Source organism: Pyrus communis, chromosome 9 (assembly GCF_041283825.1).
Source record: "Pyrus communis isolate YQ-2024b chromosome 9, ASM4128382v1, whole genome shotgun sequence".
Taxonomy (NCBI): domain Eukaryota; kingdom Viridiplantae; phylum Streptophyta; class Magnoliopsida; order Rosales; family Rosaceae; genus Pyrus; species Pyrus communis.
Window position 1 is genome coordinate 21211502 of NC_142573.1, and position 5600 is coordinate 21217101.

General features: G+C 37.7%; 1 pseudogene; it reads left to right on the forward strand.

Moving 5' to 3' along the window:
- The first annotated feature begins 3799 nt into the window (after positions 1 to 3799).
- Positions 3800 to 4858, forward strand: LOC148694391 (uncharacterized; annotated as a pseudogene).
- Positions 4859 to 5600: the final 742 nt, after the last annotated feature.

The window sequence follows — 5600 nt, forward strand, 5'->3', positions numbered from 1 at the left end:
GATGAGTTTCCTTGAAAGATATCAAGGAAAATAGCATCATAAGATAATGAAATTCTCCATTAGGAGAAGAACGAACTTGAATAAAATTTAGTTCGTTGGATGTTATCTATTACCCATATATAGGATATATATATACTTCTAAAACAATATGATTGTCAATTAGAAGATCTTCCAAAATTTTCATAACTCCATAAGATGTAGTTGGAAAGAAAGACAAATCTTAAACATGTTAAGATTTGGGGTTGTGTGCTAATAAGCAATATTTGTTTGATATGATCAACAAATATAACAACCTAGTTCCTACACCACAAGCTCCAAGGTAGTCGAGAAGGATTTATAAATTGTCTCAGTTGAATGGTTTGAACTTTATGACTATGTCATAGAGTTACACCTCTTAATTCGAAAGAAATAAGAATGAAAATCCTTATGACTACACTTAGTGGGAGCTATAAGCATCTTATGAGAAAAAGGATCAAATCGTTTGATTTCTCATAAAGATGTAAATGAATCTTTTGTTTACTAGGTTTACAAAAGATTAGTGGGAGTTAATCATATTCCTAAATTTGAATATATATACATGATATATATTAATTTTGAAAATGAAAGGAATTCTTCATCGTTAAAGTTATGACTTTAAACATTCTATAATGATAGAATGTATATGGGAGATATAGTCTATGGGATGGAAATCTATAATGATATATTTCAAGATATAATTGGATTATATCAATCCCTAAAATAGACAAGAGATGCTAGGAAGTTTCTCATATGATGATAAACTTCAATTAGAATGACAATTCTAGTGAGACTTGGAAGTTGTTCTTCTCAAAGGGAATGTACCCTTTGACTCCCAAAGAAATAATGCGTAAATAGAATCCTTTATGCATACGCAGAAAGGTGATTTATGTATTTCATATTGTATGAAAACATTGATATAAGTTGTACCTAGAACGGTACAAGATGATATCAGTGCAAGCCCAGGATCAGAATCATGGCAACTGTCAAGTGAATCCTTAGGTATTTAAAAAATACTAAGGATGGATTCCTCAAGAATGAGGAAGAATTAGAGTAACGTAATGGAAGCGTAAATGTATTAGATTATGAATCTAATCCATCATAGAATATCTCTTCATTATGAATGAAGTGATAATGAGATATCTCTTTATTATGACTAAAGAGATATTTGGGTGGAAACGTTAAAAGTAATGACTTTAATGTGTTCCATCATGTATGCAAAATATATTGCCATATAGAAGCTTACAACATTGTTGTTTGGATGGGAAAGTTCATTTATGAACTCTCCATTCGGTTCCAACCAGAAAGTGTATGACACTAATGGGGCGATAGCTCAAGCCAGGGAATCAAGGTCTCATCAAGGTCCGAACTCAAATGAGAGACTGAACCACATGATTGAGAATCATGTATAATGGTGACGTCGTTATTCTCAAGGTTGCTTCTATGGATATAATATAGATATCCATTGTCTAGGCCTACTACTCAGCCATTTATGAAATGACTACAGAAGAGGTATCATCACTGATGACTAAGCTGATTGGCTCTAGTGCAAGTGGGAGATTGTTGGAAATGTGCCCTAAAACCAATCATATGATGATACTTTATGGACATTTCACATGTTAAACTAATCTAGTTTAATATTAAGGGCAAACATTATTGTTTGAGCCGTCTCGTATAAATGTTATATGCTTAAACGATAAGTCCAAGGAATATGTGATTGGAAGAATGCGATCTAAAGAAGTTAGATTCATGAGACCATTCTTTCGTTGACACATCCTAAACGTTCCTGATCATAGGATTGTCAATTGGGCATTGACAGTCCGTTAAGATCAGTACGTGCTATGTCTTCTCTCAGGGAGAGTGACTAGTCTCGAGTCATTGGTGTGTGTGACATCAAGACAAGTACGTAGGTGCTCAATAGAGAATGAGTTCACTGAACACGATCAACGAAGAGTTCTCATATTCATGTCACATGAGAACTCATGGTTGGGATAATGCAAATTAGTCTTTTGACCTGAGGCATCACAGTTGTCTTGTGGTTAGGTCCTTAATCTTTGATTATGTCAAAGTCACTCCATCAGGAGGGTGTCCACGACATCGTTGGGGTTAAGTCACTTAGCCATGGAGGCAAGTGAATGCGCAACAAGGGATCTCTAACCTTCAAACTATTTGAGGGAGAATACTCTATGATATGATTTAGAATCTCTGGCCAGAGTATGAATGAGATGTTGGAATGCGTTCCAGATCACATTCAAGGTAATCATATAAGCACAAGACTCACATTGGATAGTAGACATGAATAAACTATCAAACCAAACAATGTGGTCAAGAGTATTGTATTAGAGAAAGACCGTATTGCATTTGTAATCCTAAAACTGAATAGGTTCTCCACCTCTTCTGATTAGCTTGGGTAACCATGACATGCTGCTAGGCGTCAACCATGGTTTGTGGAAGCCCTAAAAGTGTATTATCACTAACGGGAGAATTGAAAGTAAGTTTCAATTCACAATCGATTTGAAAGAGTTTGAATCGCCCACTACCTCGCTAAAAGGAACCTAATGGATCGTACACCGTGTAAGGTAGAGATTGAAGATTCAACGGAGATGAGTAAGAATAATTAAATGGTTTAATTATTTATGGCAAGGATTAATTAATATGTTAATTAATCAAACGAATAAGTTCGTTAAAAGACCACGGGATAGTTTTGGACCTTAAGGCCCAATGGGCTTCGAACGTCAAGTCCATTGACTTAAGTTGTATGACAACTTAATGAATAATGATTCACAAAGGCCCAAATAGCCCAATAAATCCCATATGGCCGGCCATTTAGAGGATGGTAGTGAACTTGGCTTAATTGCAAGTTTGCCACTCCATTGTGAGGTGGTATAAAGGCATCTTTATAGCCATTTCATCCTTAGGGTTTTCTTAGGAGTAAAGATGAGAACAAAACCTCCCTTTGCTCTCAAAGAGGCCGGCCACCCTAGAGGAAAACATCTAGCAATCTTACTTCCTCTAGGTCACTCATTTCTTCTACAATATGCCTTGGTGTGGAGACTTAGAGGTTCTCAATTTTGGGAACTTGGAGAAACCTTTTCATCCATCCAAATCCATGGATCTAAGATGCAAGGAATGAAGGCCATCTCTTTGGGTGATTAGCCTTTGCTTATGCAAAGAGGAATCTACAAAGGTATTGATTTCTCAACTCACTTTATTTTGAGTTGAGTCTTGGTTCACCTATCTACTAGGCTTTGAAGTTCATGGGTTAAGTTTTGTTTTTGAGTGCATATAAACATGATTCCGCCTTTTAATTGTTAATTGCATGTTGTTGATGTTGCTCAAATGAACTTGTTTTTCACAAATCTTCCTTCAGTATCATCACCTATCTTGGACTGCAGATCTAATTTTACTGCAAATTTTAGGTGAAGTGGTATAATCGCCCACCCTACCCTGCATATTTAAATTTACCTGCTGTTTAATTTCATTACAATTTTAGGTGGTGCAGTATAATCACCCACACTGCTTTGCGTATTTAATTTTCCTGCTACTTGAGTGGTGCGAAATACTCGCCCATTCTATGTTACATTATTTCAATGAGAATAGTGCGGTACAATCGCCCTCCTCATTCACCCTGAAAATCTCGAGCCAGAAGTTTCGAGTGCTTCTCATTTTGGCCTGAAAATCAAAATGAAAAATTTGTAAGAACCAGAAGTTCTAACATCATATTCCTCCAGGAATACATATTATTGCAAGTTCTTACACATCCCATTTTCTTTCAGAAAAGAAAATGGCGAACTTGGCGAAGCTTGAATTTGCTGCCTTGGATATTACCGGGAAGAATTACCTGACCTGGGTACTAGATACCAAGATCCATCTGGAAGCAGGGAATCTTGGAGATACCATTAGGGAAGAGAGCAGCTCATCCTCTCAAGATCGGGCGAAGGCCATGATTTTCATTCGTCGCCATCTTGATGAGGCGTTAAAGATCGAGTACTTAACGGTTGAAGATCCGTTAGCTCTCTGGAATGCCTTGAGAAATAGATACAATCACCAGACAACAGTGATTCTTCCAAGGGCCCGCTATGAGTGGACTCATCTGAGGATCCAAGACTTCAAGTCAGTGGCAGAGTACAATTCTGCGTTGTTCAGAATTACCTCTCAGATGAAGCTTTATGGGGATATTATTACTGAGGAACATATGCTGGAAAAGACTCTTAGCACATTTCATGCCTCCAACTTGCTCCTACAGTAGCAGTATAGAGCGCGAGGCTACACTGAGTACAACCAGCATATATCTGTGCTCTTAGTAGTTGAACAGAACAATGAGCTCCTGATGAAAAACCATCATTCCCGACCTACTGGATCTGCACCATTCCCAGAAATGAATGTTTCTTCCCTCGAAGTGAACGCCACATCCTCTGGTGGTGATAATTATAAACGAGGACGTGGCCACAAGCGAGGTCGATGGAATAGGAAAGGTAAGAACCATGGAGTTCAGTTTCACAACCAGGTTCCAAGGCATAATTCATGCCCGAGCTTCAAAAATGTGAATCGCCACAAAGGCAAAGCTCATATGAACAATGCTCCCAAGAACTCTGAAGGAGCCTGCCATAGGTGTGGTGGCAATAGGCATTGGGCGTGTACTTGTCGTACCCCAAAACATCTAGTGGATCTGTATCAAGCCTCCCTCAAGGAGAAGGGTATCGAGACCAATTTTCTCGACCAGGCTAGACCAATGGATATGCCTGATCCAGTGTTTGACTTATCAGGGCAGTTGAACACAACCCACCTAGATGTTCCAGACTTTATTGTGGAAAGGAGAAATGAAATATACCGGTCCGATTGAATTATTGATGTACTTTTATGCTGAACTTGTAGTATTTCAAATTCAATAAAAGTGGCATGTAAATTTCTTGTTATAACTTGCTTTTAACTCTGATTCTCTTACTCAGAGAGCATGGATAAAAACTGTGGTTAGTCTCAAAACATGAGAAATGGCAGAGATATTTGTCTTGCAGACAGCGCAACCACACATACAATACTTCGTGATCGAAAGTATTTCTCAAGCTTAATACTTACAAAAGTAAGGGTAACAACAATATCAGGACCTTCAGATGTAATTCAAGGTTCAGGGAAAGCCCAGATTATGTTACCAAATGGAACAATATTGGCCATACATAATGCATTGTATGCTACTCGATCTACTCGAAATTTGTTGAGTTTATGGATACCACATTGAAACGAAAAATGTAGAAAATGTGGAGTATTTATGCATTACCTCCAATGATACCCAGAAACGTATATTGGAGAAGTTGCGTGGTATGTCGAGTGGATTGTATTATACATACATAAGGACAATTGAATCACATACTATCATGAACCAGAAGTTCATTGATTCAAAGGTTTACATGTTTTGGCATGACCATCTGGGTCATCCAGGATCTACCATGATGCGTAGGATCATTACCAACTCTAATGGACATCCATTAGTGAGCAGACACATTGCTATCTCAAATGATAACCCTTGCAAACCTTATTCTCAAGGGAAGTTGGTAATTAGACCATCAAAACTAAAGGTTAATGTTGAA